Source organism: Harpegnathos saltator, unplaced genomic scaffold (assembly GCF_003227715.2).
Source record: "Harpegnathos saltator strain DR-91 unplaced genomic scaffold, Hsal_v8.6 scaffold10, whole genome shotgun sequence".
Lineage (NCBI taxonomy): Eukaryota > Metazoa > Arthropoda > Insecta > Hymenoptera > Formicidae > Harpegnathos > Harpegnathos saltator.
Window position 1 is genome coordinate 1270910 of NW_020229873.1, and position 13392 is coordinate 1284301.

Below are 13392 nucleotides of genomic sequence, written 5' to 3' on the forward strand. Positions count from 1 at the left end.
ACGTCCGAAATCGCGTAATCGCGATTATTTCTTCCGCCGGAGCAGCGAGTCGCGTATCGCGCGACACGCGATTACACACAGCGAACTAACGTACAACAACCGTGCGTAATGATCGATCCAGCGCTCGCGACAGTATCGGTGCCGGCTTCCGGCGAGCCAGAGCGACGTGTGTGTCCAACTATTCAAATTTTTTTGTCTTATTCACAGGGAAGCACACTCGGCAAGGTGGCTGCGGCGGCAAGTGAAAGGACAAAGGGAAAAAGTCTCCTCCCGACGAGGTCGAGTGTCGCGTCATCAAGCTCGTCGGCTCTCCCTCGGCAAGGACGGACGTTGCGCCTACACCTGGCCTGCCGCCGCGATGGTAAAGTTCGCGGGTTAAAGTTCGATTTACACGCGTGCATACGCCGCGTCGTACATATGTGTGTGTATGCATGTGTACGTACACCGCGAGATACGATCTTCGGCCGGTGGCCAGGTGGCCATGGCGACGGATCGTGAAAATCGCGTGGCCGGGGCCGATCAATACGAGCGCGGCTCCTCGGTCCCTGCCTCACGCTCTCTCTCTCTCTCTCCCTCTCTCTTTGTCTCTCTCTCTCTCTCTTTCTCCCGCTCGCTCGCTCGCTCACGCTGACTCTCCCTCTCTCTTTCTCTCTCGCCGCTCTGCGAGAATCTCCCCTACCCCTTCGCCCGTCGCACTGCCGCCCCTGCGCGCGTTTCCGAAGGGAGACCCCCCCGTGCGTGTACGCCCCTTTCCGCGAGAGAAAACGGCTCGCATACGCGGTGTACGCAAGTACGGGCGCGCACGTAAACGCAGTGGCGAGCTTTGGGAGCAGAGGCCACAGGCGAGGGAGAATGCGAGGCGAAGGGGGAGCCGACATGAAGCCGCGGGAAGAACGGCTGTACGAAGAACACAAGGGCGGACGCGCGCGCGCGCGCGCGCACGCACGCATACGAAGACGCATACACACACATGTATTAATGAGGGGGGTGAGAGGGAGAGAAGGCGCGACGAAAGACGCGACGACACGTGCTCCCGGGACGCGTCGTGAACGCGACAGAGGACGGAGACGCAACCGTCGGAAATTACGCTGTATCTTTTTATCTCTTTCTGCCTCTTTCGTTACATCGTCTCTCTCTCTCTCTCTTTCTCTCCCTCTCTCTCTCTCTCTCTCTCTCTCCGTCTCCCCGCGACGATCGATGCATTCCCCGGAGGGGCGCTTCCTTCGAAGGCGCCTTCTCCATCTTTTTCTCTCTCCCTTCCGCCCTTTCCCCACTTGTCTAACCCATCACTGAATTTCGAAAAGTTCACTTCTGTCGTACCTGTTACTGTCACCTCTTTCCTCGCGCGTGCCTGTCCTTCGTTACTTCCCTCTCCCTCTTTTTCTCTCTCTTTCTCTCTCTCTAACCCTCTCACTTGGTCGCACGCGAAACCGAGCACCGTGCGTAGGCAGCCCTTACGCGAGCCCCGGGCTCGCTTCTGCGGTGGCGTTAACGTAACACGTCCCTTCGTACGAACTCCCTGCGTCGTGCTTCCCCTCGTCCGGCTGACGTGCACTGTATATTATATATATGTGTGTGTGTGTGTGTGTGTGTGTGTGTATATGTGTATGTTTTATCACGCTGCTGCTCTCGCACCACCGCCCGGAACAGAAGGTGAAATCAATGAAAGAAAAGTACGGCGCGACCGCTCGTTAATCGGCATTTATGCACGCTGCCGAACCGTCCTCCGTGCACTTTGCGGCGGCGGCGGCGGTGGCGGCGGCGACGACGACGACAACGGGCGACAGCCACGGCGTATCGACATCGGCGACGGCGGCGGCGACAGCGGCGACGACGGCGACGGCGACGGCGGTGGTAGCGGCGGCGGCGGTGGCGGCGGCGGCGGCGGTGACGACGGCGGCGGCAGTGGTGGCTGCTGCTGCTGCTGCCTTCGGCGTACGTACACGGACTTGATGCGACAGGAGAACGGGGGAGATGAGGTGGGGAGAGGGAGAACGATGATTTCGGAACAGCGACCCGGCGTGCAGGTATGCGGGTGAACGAGGTGGGCGAGTTTCAACGTGTCTGTGCCTGTCTGTCTGTCTGTCTGTCTGTGAACGACGGGCGCGACGTGTCTATCTCGATGTATATAATTGTTATGTGTGTGTGTGTGTGTGTGTGTGTGTACGGAGCACGGGATACGAAAGGGTTGCGCGACGGTCGAGAAAATTAAAGCTTGAAACACTAATACTAAAGAAACGGAAAGAACGACGCGACACGGGCGGAGGCTGCCTACAGACTGAACGCGCCTCACTTCGCGAGGCGACTTCGTCCCGCGACCACCCTCGGCCGCGTTCGGCTTTATTCGATCGCGCTCGGCCGCGCTCGACTGCGTCCGCCGCCACCGCCGCGGCAGCGTAGCCGGCGAGAGGGAACCCCCTTTCGGTGTATACCCGTGATTCGCCCGTGCACGCACGGGATTCGTACGCGCGAACGATCGAACTACACCTCCGCGAACTTCTCTCTCTCTCTCTCTCTCTCTCTCTGTATATATAAATATATACATATCGCGTTAGATCGCTAAACAGAACCGCGGTTGCTCGAGTGGAACGAGACGCGACGATGCAGCAGCAGCAGCGGTAGCAGGTAGAAGGGATGCGCCGGTCGCATTTGGGAGAGAAGCGGAATGGCCGAATGCTAATCAGCGAAAACGAGGGATCGTTAATTTAGCTTGGCCGATCCTTCGCTTTAGCGTTGTGGGAAAAATGGTCCCAGTTGAAGAACACGACATACGATGCGATGTCTTTTGTCTCTCCAGGATGTGGCTCTTTTCGCAGGTGCTTCGCTGCCGCTGTACTGTCGCACAATGTGCGGAGACTGTGCGGTTGCTGATCGGCAACACGAATGTTGCGGTTGGCTTGACGAGAAAAAAATCAACACTTTTCTTTCCCTCAGTAAATTTTGCAACGCTTCCGTATTTCGATGAGGGGGGGAAGAAAAACTGATTATTTAGAAGAGAAATTTTCCTCCTATCGGGAATCAAATGCGTTTTCTCTGCTGACCACCGAAGTAAAAATATTGTGTTTTTCTCACGGACTGTTTACGTTTTCTTCGGTGAAATATTCGGGGAAATGTCTCTCTCTCTCTTTCCGCAGCTCGTTAGTAACACCCTGCGTGTGTAAAAATACACGCGTAAAAATAAAAATGCAGCGCAGCGCAGGGAGTTGACTCGCGAATTAATCGCGAATCTTTTCGATCCAGTTTCATCAACCCAGTTCCGCGCGAAGGGAAAGTATAGAACACACTCCAAACCCTAACTACTTGCGCTTCCCCTTTACGTCGTGGCCGGCCCTTCAGGGTTTTTGACCCCCGACACACTACGGTATCGTATATATCGAGATAAGGGTCTCCCCTTCGTCCTTTCTGCACCGTCCGTCGTTGATGGCGAATTCGCGGAAAACCACAACCTACGCGACCACCTCGCGAAATGTCGGATCCGTCAGATACGTGGCGTGTGTTTTCGCAACGCACGATTCTGAGAAATACATCCGGAAGTACCTTGCGGATCCAACCTTGCTGCAGAGAAATGTAATGTATACAACGGTTCGTTTGGAAACCGAGAGAAAGGACGAAATCGAATTCAACGGAAATTACCTTCTCTCTCTCTCTCTCTCTCTCTCTCTCTCTCTCTCTCTCTCTCTCTCGCTCTGACGGAACTCGCGCAAAAATTCCGCGGTTTCGCGATCGGACAAAATATTTAGAAACATTTAGAAATGTGACACATGGTCCGCAGGACGCACCCTCGGCCTCTCGGCGCGCGCGAGAGACGTGCAATCGCGGGAAACGGCTCGAAGTAGCTGCATCCCTGACCTTAGCCCGAGTTTATACCCGGAGATAGTGCTGGCGGCCAATCTCCAAACGATTACGGCCTGAAATTACGCGGCTCTGACGAAACGCGCCGAGTAAGACTTGGCGGCTGTGCCAATAATGTTTTCGGAAATTTATTTCCGTTACCGCGTGCGCCGCGCGGCGCGATGATCGCGCATTCACGAACCGCGGGATGTTCTCCTGGTGGGCTTTTCGCTACGGTCGAGCAGGCTCGAGACGAAGCGATATCGATCTTGAAGAAAAGAAAAAAAATGCAATTCACCGAATCACCATATCGCGTGTCTGTTGACTCGGAAGCAAAGAAATATTCAAGAAAACGAAGCGAGAGGAGCAGAATCGTCTGGAGGGGCTTGCGAAGGGCCGGACAACGCGGAGGAGATTATCCTTCTGAGGACGTGCTTCCGCAGGAGAGCGCGGAGAGAGATGAAGAGCACCGCGAAAAAAAGTTCTTTGCGAGGTGCAGGACCCATGACCATACCTAATGCCCGACGTTCGCCGTCGTGGAAGCTACAACATTCGGTCAAGAACAAAAGGGGATGAAGTTTAGACTAGGGCATGGCTGACAGATGCGAGACGTATGCAGAAAAGAAGTGGCGTGTATGCGTATGTTGCACGTGCGTGTGTGCGTGGACGCTGCGCAAAGTTCACCCCTTGCTCCGAGCGCGTCTTTTTTCAAACTCTGTCAAATGTCCATGACAACCTCCACGTCCACTGGACTTGCGATCCGATCGCATCGGCGGCTGTGGGGGGGGGAGGGGGAATTATCAAACGTCGAGGAGCACTTTGTCACGATCGACAGTGAAAAAGATCCGGTCTCGTAAGCCTGGCCTTAGAAAAAGGCCATCCTTCTTATTTCGGATAAGATCGGTATCATCGATATCGCATGGAAAGAAGATCTCAATTGGAAGTGCAACTTAATGGAGACCAGACGAAAATTCAAGAACGAAAAGTGGTATTTCGATGTACCCGAATTGACCGAATTAGAAATATCCTGCGTGGTTCTTTCTATTCTTACAATCGATTTTCCTGTCTGATTTCTATTTTCGCAACCGGGCAACGGAAATTCTGTTACACCGACGAAATTGCTTCTCCCGTGTAATGAGGACAGATCTCCTATTTTTGTACCGATCACTAGATGGAAATTGTATCTTTTCCGTCCCCGGAGATAGCCCCCTAAGATAGCCAAAATCCAGCTTGTGTGACGGTGCGGCTGTTGTCGCGGCGGTAATGTGCGCGACGATCTTTACCTCTACAGACGGTTGTGATAAAATGAAAATCTGCAAGCTAATGAGCGGCTCGGGTAAAACGCTAAAGCGGCTAGGATTATTCTTGAAGATTTTAAAATATGCAAGCACACCGACGAGCACGTGGCGAGTCCGTGAATCATTCCTGTCGACATAGCTGACGCGCGCGCGGACCTCACCCTCTTTAGTTTAGTCACGATCCAGCTGTCGAAGTTGCGTTTTCGGGGGTTAGCCCGGCGGCATCATCGATCTGCCACGGCGGGCACAGCGAGCGTAATTCAACTCGGGGCTATACCTTGGGAACAATAATTCCGCCCGACAACTTTTCTCGGGGTTCACTGAACCCCTAACGAGATTCCCGTCGATACTCGTGCTCGAAATCGATCCCGACCTCGCCGTTGTGCACACGACGTTGCGACACGGAGCACGAAGTTATTTAGAAATACCGGGAAACGCTCGCGAACGCGCCGTCACGCGAAAGCGTCGGTCGTCGTTTGAACGAACTCAAGGCGGAACTTAACTTCGATTCTCCGCGCGAACGTAATTCCATTCTCTCAAGGATACGCGCGCGCGCGCGCGATTGATGCGCCGATCGCTCTGTGCGAGAGAGGCATCATCATCGTCGAATTCCTCGCGACAAGCGCCTACCGCCAATGCCGTCGCTCGTGATCGACGGGGGATTTCACCCCGGCAAGTAACGAGCCCTCGTTGTGCCGCGCGAAGGAAGGAAGGAAGAGCGACGGAGTAGAGCGCTTATAGCGCGCTGAATTAATTCGCCGAAGCATGCGAAACGTCGCTCGACATTTCTAGGCGCAACTAGGCGGTAGGGCAAGTTTTAATGCCGGCTATTACGGATTGGCGGAATATGTATGTTCGTTCGTTCGTTCGATGCGAAAATAGTTGCAATCTCGGATAATGTCGCGCTGAAAACACGCTGAATCTTGTCGTTTGCAACCACACACAACCTCTGTTTTTTAGCTCCGTCACTCCGCGTAATAACGAGCCCGTCGGGCTCGTCAACAGTTAAAGCTCATCTTCCTTCACCTTCGTTTCTCCCCCCGCCACGCCGCGCCGCGCCGCGCCGCGCGCGGTCGTGGACGTTTTTTCATTTAAATGTAAATGTCGACAGCTCTTTGCCGCACTTTGAGGTCAAAATTCAATACACCGGCGAGATCGAAGGACACTTTTTTCTACCTGCGGGAACGGTTGCTGGCTGAAATGAGAGGCTCTTTTTCTCTTTCCAAGAGCAGCTTCGTTAATTCGATGGCATCGTGCTACGTGCTCGATATCTTTGACGGGCGATTAATCCCTCCGTCCATTTTTCCACGCTGAGTGACTCGCCGCCATCCGCCCGGTGAAGCGTCAAAAGTGCGCGCTCTAAATTCAAGCCTCGATACCTGTTCGCGAGTGGATCTTCGCAACGATCGCGGATTAACCCTCCGTTGCGAGGAAAACAAACGCCGACGTCCTCCGGAATTCCCTGGCACGGCGCGGCGCGGGACTCGCGGGAATTGCGGGAGTGAAACTGACCGTAGCGTCAATTTTACCGTCGGCCGCGATCAATTACCCCCCGCGAGACGACGAGCCGAGCTCGCGTGAAAATTCGCTGCACATTTCCTATTTCGAGCAACGATTATACATGCTCGCTGGCGTCCGTACGCGCGCGGTGCGTGTTATATCGTAGTCGACGAGCACATAATGTGCACGCGTGTGTACTATGTGTATTATGAGTGCGCGTCTGTGCGCTATTTTACAGGGCGATCATATTGTATATGTTCGACGTAGGAAGAGTCGGAGAGAGAGAAAGAGAGAGAGAGAGAGAGAGAGAGAGAGAGAGAGAGAGGGAGAGGCAGATACAGAGAAGCTCCATTGATTGGTCGGTGGCACGGTGGAACGTTGCAGCTACCCTGGGGGTATATGAACCCCGATATATACGCTACTCTCTCCGCCACCTCCTCCCTCGTCGTCTCCCCCCGTCTCACCCTCTCTCTCTCTCTCTCTCTGTCTCTCCTACCCTTACTACGATTTTACCCCGTGGTAAAACGCAGGCGCGTCGCATGGACCCAGGAACGATCAATACGAGGTTCCCCAACTAGACCTAGTCTCTCGTTCTCTCTCTCTCTCTCTCTCTCTCTCTCTCTCTCTCTCTCTCTCTTTCTCTCTCTCGCTCTCTCATTCTCTATTCCACCCTCTCTCGCTCTCAGTTTCTCTCTTTTTCCGTCTATCAACGTGCACCTTTCAGTCGCACCCTCTCGCCAAACGTAACTCTATCTTCGTCTTCCGCGGTCTCCACCACCACCACCGGTGCCTGCCTCGTCACCCTTTGCAGAATCGCGGCCAATCTTTGATATTTCGACGCTCGCTCGAGAATCCTTCGGCCGAGCGCGTAGAAAATGAAGCCCATTAATCAGCGCCGCGGCTGACGTTTCCCAACACGTTTTCACTTATTTCTACCGTGTCCGCCGCGTCGCGATGTTATCGCGAATGCAAATCCCTTCGGTAAATATGCGAGAGCGACGGGAAATAAGATAAGACGATCTTATATGCGTGTCTCTCTCGTTCTCGCCGACGTTAATCGTCAATTGCGACACAGGACGACAGGGCGAGAAGTTCGCGCGTGCAACGGAAGAAACTGACGCGACCTTCCCTATTCGCGGCACGATAACTTCGACAACATGGCGTTTTTTATCCTCCCGACTTGAGAAACGAGATCTCCTCATCGACGAGACCCGGTCGACGAGATGCCGGAAAAAATCGGCCGAATAGTCCGACAAAAAGGGAAAAGAGGGTAATCAATCAATCAATCAATCAGTCAATTAATCAATCAAGCTCCCGCCCCCCCACGGCTATATATCATCTATCTCTCCCCTGTCTTTGGCTCACGCACCATTGTGATCGAGGCTGTCGCGGACGGAAGTGTCCCTCTCGAGACATCCTGCTTGTCCTCGACGAGGACCCGCAGTGCCGGTCGCTCCATCCCGGACCTGTTTGATCCTTCATGCATCACGACGCTCGCCGTCCTCGCTACTGAATTATCTCTCGATTTCGCCGTTTCTTTTCTCTTTCTTTCTTTCCTTTTTTTCTTTCTTTTCCTGCGGGATCGATAGGGGTCGGATCAACAGAGGAAGAGAGGAAGAGACGTGTGTGTGTGTGTGTGTGTGTGTAATATATATATATATATATACATATATATATATACGTGGGTATCGCATGTATTTTGTTCGTGTACGTGTGTGTCTCTCTCTCTCTCTGTGTATGTGTGTGTATGTGTTGCTACGTGGTGCTCCCGCGACAGTCACTTTCTGGTGCCACGCCCAGATAGCGCGGTCTGGTGCACACAATATCGCGGCGTGGAAAACGTCAGCTGCTGGACGCAACGCTCGCGGTTATGGCGGCTGATCGACGTTTAATGCAACTTCGCCCGGTTAATGAGTCCTGGTGTCTAGTTCCGCGTTCGGTACTCGCAAACGCGTTCCTTGCACGAAATCACGCAATCGTCCCCCGTCGGTTCCGCCGCCGCGACGCGCCGCGACGCGACGCGACGCGACGGCGCGATCTTCCTCGCGCGCACGATCGAAACTTTGGCTGCGCGAGCGGCGCGAGGTACCGCAATTTTTCCTCGGAAACGACGAAAGCAGATCTCAACTAAGAAGATAGTAAAATCACAGATGGCAAAATCAGAGTCGAGAGATCGTAATGCGCTTCACGGTCAGCTTGCGTATTTTACACGAGTAATGTCTTATCGAGAAAAGAAATCAACAATTCAAATTACTTCAAATTACAAATTAATCAATTCAAATTACATTCTGCAGAGAACGAACAACGTGTTCTAGCATCTCTGACTTATTAATTTCTCCCGCGTTTCTCACGAGACGCGCAATTTCTGTACCAACGGACCTCGTTCTGTTTGAGAATCTTTAGAACTTTGTATCAAATCGACGCAAAATCTCATTTTGTACTGTGAGATCAAAGATCCAGAGGAACGTATGATCAGTAAGCTCTGAATCGATGATGAGCGATGAGCGATGATCTTGCCGCTGGTTAGATGGAGTGGCGAACGCGGAAGCGAAGCGGCGGAAGCACCGGAGATCTCTCAGGACGTAAAAAGGGTGGATGGACAACCTAAGCGGTGCCGGAGGACGCCTCCTCGCGCGAGGAGGAGCCCCGGCACACGGAGGACGAGAAAGTATACATACGTAAAGATCGGCGGCCGATCCGGCGTGCGTTCGAGCAGTCGAGCGCACGCGGATCGCTAGTAATTAGTCAATAATCATAACGACGGCAATAATAACAACAATAATAACAAGATGATAATAATAACGGTAATGATAAAGTCGTGTGAATCACAGAAACAACGAAAGTAAAGAAACAAATGAACATACCGGTTAACGATGAAAATCAGTGGTTGGAGGATGCCGATATCTGGGCGCAGAACGGAACGACGGTGGGTTTTTGTTTGAATTAACTTTTATTTTTCTCTATTCTCTAGACGCCGAGATATACTCGTCTCCCCGTTTACGTTTATTTCTCTTCGCCTTTCTCTACGATCGCACGAGGGACCCTGCGGAACTTTCGAACGGTCGACGGGCGGCGCGGTGTGTGCGTGAATATCTGTCTTTCTTTCGTTTCGCTGTTCGTATTTCCCTGTTCCGTGCTCGTGTCCTCCTCAGAACCAGCCTTCCCAACTTTACGTTCTCGCGCGCGCGCGCGCGCGCGACGGCGAATCTCTCACGACGCGATCACGAACATCCGAACTGCGGACGCGAGCGCCAGCGAGCCGAGGGAACCGGCTTCCGATCCTCGGCACGAGAGTTCCGGCATCGAGTTGCACGGCACGTTTACACTAACCCCTCATCGCTCCACGCTCCGAACGAGGATCCCCCCCCGCGACGGATCATACACGCGATGCACTCTCGAATATTTATGCGCGCTTCGCGTATCTCGCCACGGCGAATAAACAAATCTCGCGCGCGCGGACCCGAACACACCCAGTAGTCTCTCTTTCACTCCCACCCCCGGCGCAGGACCCTCTCCTATCTGTCCCTGTCTCGCTCTCTTTCTCGCTCTCGCTCTCTCTCTCTCTCTCTCTCTCTCTCTCTCTCTCTCTCCCTCTCTCTCCCTCTCTCTCTCTCTCTCTGCCGATTCCTCTTCTGCCGATTAAAAGATCTTCCAGTTGACGATCTCTCGTTCCCTCGCTCTCTCGTTAACGACACGCGCTTCTCTCTCTCTCTCTCTCTCTCTCTCTCTCTCTTTCTCTCTCGTTGTCGCGTTACCACGTGAGAAAATCGCGCACCGTCTTCCGCGTTGATCCGTTCACGAACGAGTTCACGAGTCCTCGTGATCGACGCGACGCGACTGTCGGAGAGATCGATCGAAGGGATCGTGGAGAAGGGTCGAGGACGAGCGATCTGGAGGAGCTGCTGCTCGCGGACGTAGACGGGGTTAATGATGAAGAACGGGATAGGGAGGCACGAACGAAATCATAAAGCAGGAAGAACGCGCTAGTCGCTCCTCCTCTTTTTATCTTCGACCGATCGCAGTCTGAAGCGAACTTCTATCTCTTGTCGCACGACATCCGCCGTTCCACAAGAGATTCTCGTTGGAACTTGGTTTCTTTGTCGCTTTCTTTCTCTTCACGCGATTTCTCTCCAGCGATGGTGGCGGCGGTGTGAAGACGGCGTCGACGACGACGAGGACGCGACGAAGTCGCTCGATCGGCACGTGGATGGGACAAAGCAGTGGGACAACCGAATGTTACAGGACGACGACAACGACGGCAGCGACGGCGACGGCGACGACGACAGCGGCGGCGACGGCGACGGCGACGGCGACGGCGACTGTGTTGTACGACGACGAACGATACCGAACCGAATGTATTCTTTCTTTTAACCGAATCGAAGGGTTAAAAATCAGGAGATATGCAAGCAAATAGTAAGAATGTTGCGGGTATAACGGTGTCTACAACGCAATGCCTTTATGTGGTGCGGTAACTAAACTGATAGGGCCGAGCCCCGACGCCGATGGCTGCACCCTCCGGCCAGCCGTCGCCGCCGCCGACGCGCACCCCCACCGTCTTCGCGACCTCCGTCCGTCGGGGGTGGGAGGAGAAGAATCGCGAAAAAGCTCGGCCGACGAAGCTTGGCTCGGCCGATGTACGCAGACGCCGCGCGCGCGTTCTCGACGCTCGGCTCTTTCATGGCTGAAGGGGAGACAACGAGGGGAGAGCGAGGTCGTGGGATGCGAAAGCGGAAGAGAGGTCCGACGGCGAGGGTGGCGACGGCGGAGAGGAATCGTCGTCGAGACGGGGATGGGAGGTCGCGCAAGCGTGATCTGCGCGGTCTGCACCCTCCGCGGATCGCCGGGGGTTGGTTGATTGGTTGGTTGGTTGGTTGGTTGGTCGGTTGGTCGGTCGGTCGGTCGGTCGGCTGGTCCTTTGCGTTGCTCCGATGCACATATTTCCAAACATCGAGCGCGCATCGCATCGCGGCGCAGCCATGGAGGGATTCTTTCTTTCCAGTCATTATGCGCGCGCGAGAGAGAGACGTGCCCGACGTGATGGATGACACGGGCGGCCATTATTGATTAGGACGATCGCGCGCGCACAAATTACCGGGGTCCGCGGAACGGAGAGCGAGATAAACGTTTCCACGTTCTGACCGGCGGATTTCGCCGCGGCGCATCAACGAGGAAGAAAGCGCTGCAGAATCGCGACGCAGGCTCGCCGATCGATACGCAGACCTGGTGATATTTTCTAAAATTAAGAAACTCGATAATAGCACATAGGTCCTCGCGGTGATCAGTCTGGCCTCGATTGCTTATGCTATGCTACCAATTAATGTTTCACGTAATTGATACAAATCTCACGAGACGGTCACCTCCTCGGACTGCTAAAGAGGAGCATGACGAATATGGACGATCTATAATTATAAATAATCCGAGCAACGCGGCCGTGGTTATTCGCGGACCGATCGATAATTACGGGGGAAAAAGGGAGAAATACGTGGCCGAGAGACGTTGGAGGAGCAGATCAGCTTGCTTTTATGATCGGACGATATTTCACTTGTCTCCTTCGACATCCGGCACGAGAGGAAAGAGAGGAACAAGGCCGAGACGACGATAATGACGACGACGACGACGAGCTGGAGGATGGCCGAGAGAGAGAGAGAGAGAGAGAGAGAGAGAGAGAGAGAGAACGCTTCAAGTTCGAAAAGGGGACGATGAAATTTCGCAAGCGCTGAGCGTCGCGAGAATGGCCGATTCGGAAAGATGAGAGGAGACGAAGAAAAAATGGAGAGATAAATGCAAGGGGGTAGAAACGAGGGGGATGTCGGCCGAGGGGTCGCTAAGACAATGGTTGCCAACTTCCAAACGCCGTAGCCGTCGGCGGTATGGCGGGATTAAAAAGGGGGATAAAAAAGGGGCGCGGGCTCGAGACAGGGGTGAAGCGGACGAGTTCCAAGCGCTGGAGTGCGTTTGGACCTCGACTTGACCAAACCTTTCTTCCCCTGTTTTTCTTTTTTTCTAAGCTTGAACAGGTTTCCATTCGACCATCTCACTCGAACATCTCGCTCGATCGTGTTGCATCATGATCGCCGATCTTTGCAGAAAGTCGGCATGATTAATGTCGCGGGTGCACAAGAACTTTTCCCAACAACTGTACATCGCCTGGATTAACGAGAGGGTGCAAGAGCAAGGGGGTAAAGGCAGACGAACGGCGAGGGGGGAGGGAGGGGGTGGTAGTGAGGGTGAGGGTGTCGTTGCAAATACGCACGCGCCAAGTAGAGAATGCAAAGTGGAGAGGGGTTGATAGCGAGAAGAGAGAAAGGTAGAGATGAGAGAGGGTTGGCAGAGAAGGAGAGAGAGAGAGGGAGAAAGAGAGAGAGAGAGAGAGAGAGAGAGAGAGAGAGAGAAGCAGGGAAAGAGGAGAAGATAGCGAGGGAGAGGGTTGGTGAAGGACCGAGTGGCGCAAGCGCCGCGAGACGGAGGGTGGAAAAGCTCGTCGGGAGTGCCTGTTCCCCTGGCAAATGGCTTTTCGGTAACGTGAACGTGGCCAAATTTCATCATGCGGCGAATCCCGTATTCCGTTTGACGAGAGACGAAACTGCATCCCCCGGAATCTCATCGCTCGCGGCGACGTTATTAATCAATTTCGCGTGAAACACAGCGAACGTGTCCTCTCGTCGCAGTCGAGAATACGCCGCTATTTCGTATGCCCAATCGCGCGATTAACGCGCCTAATTGTCCTCGTGTAAACCGTCTGAAACAAGTCACGCGAGATCCC

The 13392-nt window shown here is 53.9% G+C and overlaps 1 protein-coding gene across 15 annotated transcripts in view; it reads right to left on the minus strand.

Moving 5' to 3' along the window:
• LOC105190174 (ELAV-like protein 3) overlaps positions 1–13392 on the minus strand; it is a 51245-nt gene that overhangs the window by 21394 nt on the left and 16459 nt on the right. For 5 of the 15 annotated variants that reach the window (XM_025297543.1, XM_011152742.3, XM_011152741.3 and 2 more), the window contains exon 1: positions 1321–1841. The exons of 2 other annotated variants lie outside the window; for them this stretch is intronic. The gene's annotated coding sequence lies outside the window, so the exon portion shown is untranslated. Of the gene's footprint in view, positions 1–1320; positions 1842–7998; positions 8262–9493; positions 11189–13392 lie in introns of those variants that run through there. 8 more of the 15 variants (XM_011152747.3, XM_011152746.3, XM_011152745.3 and 5 more) reach the window with 5 other exon arrangements.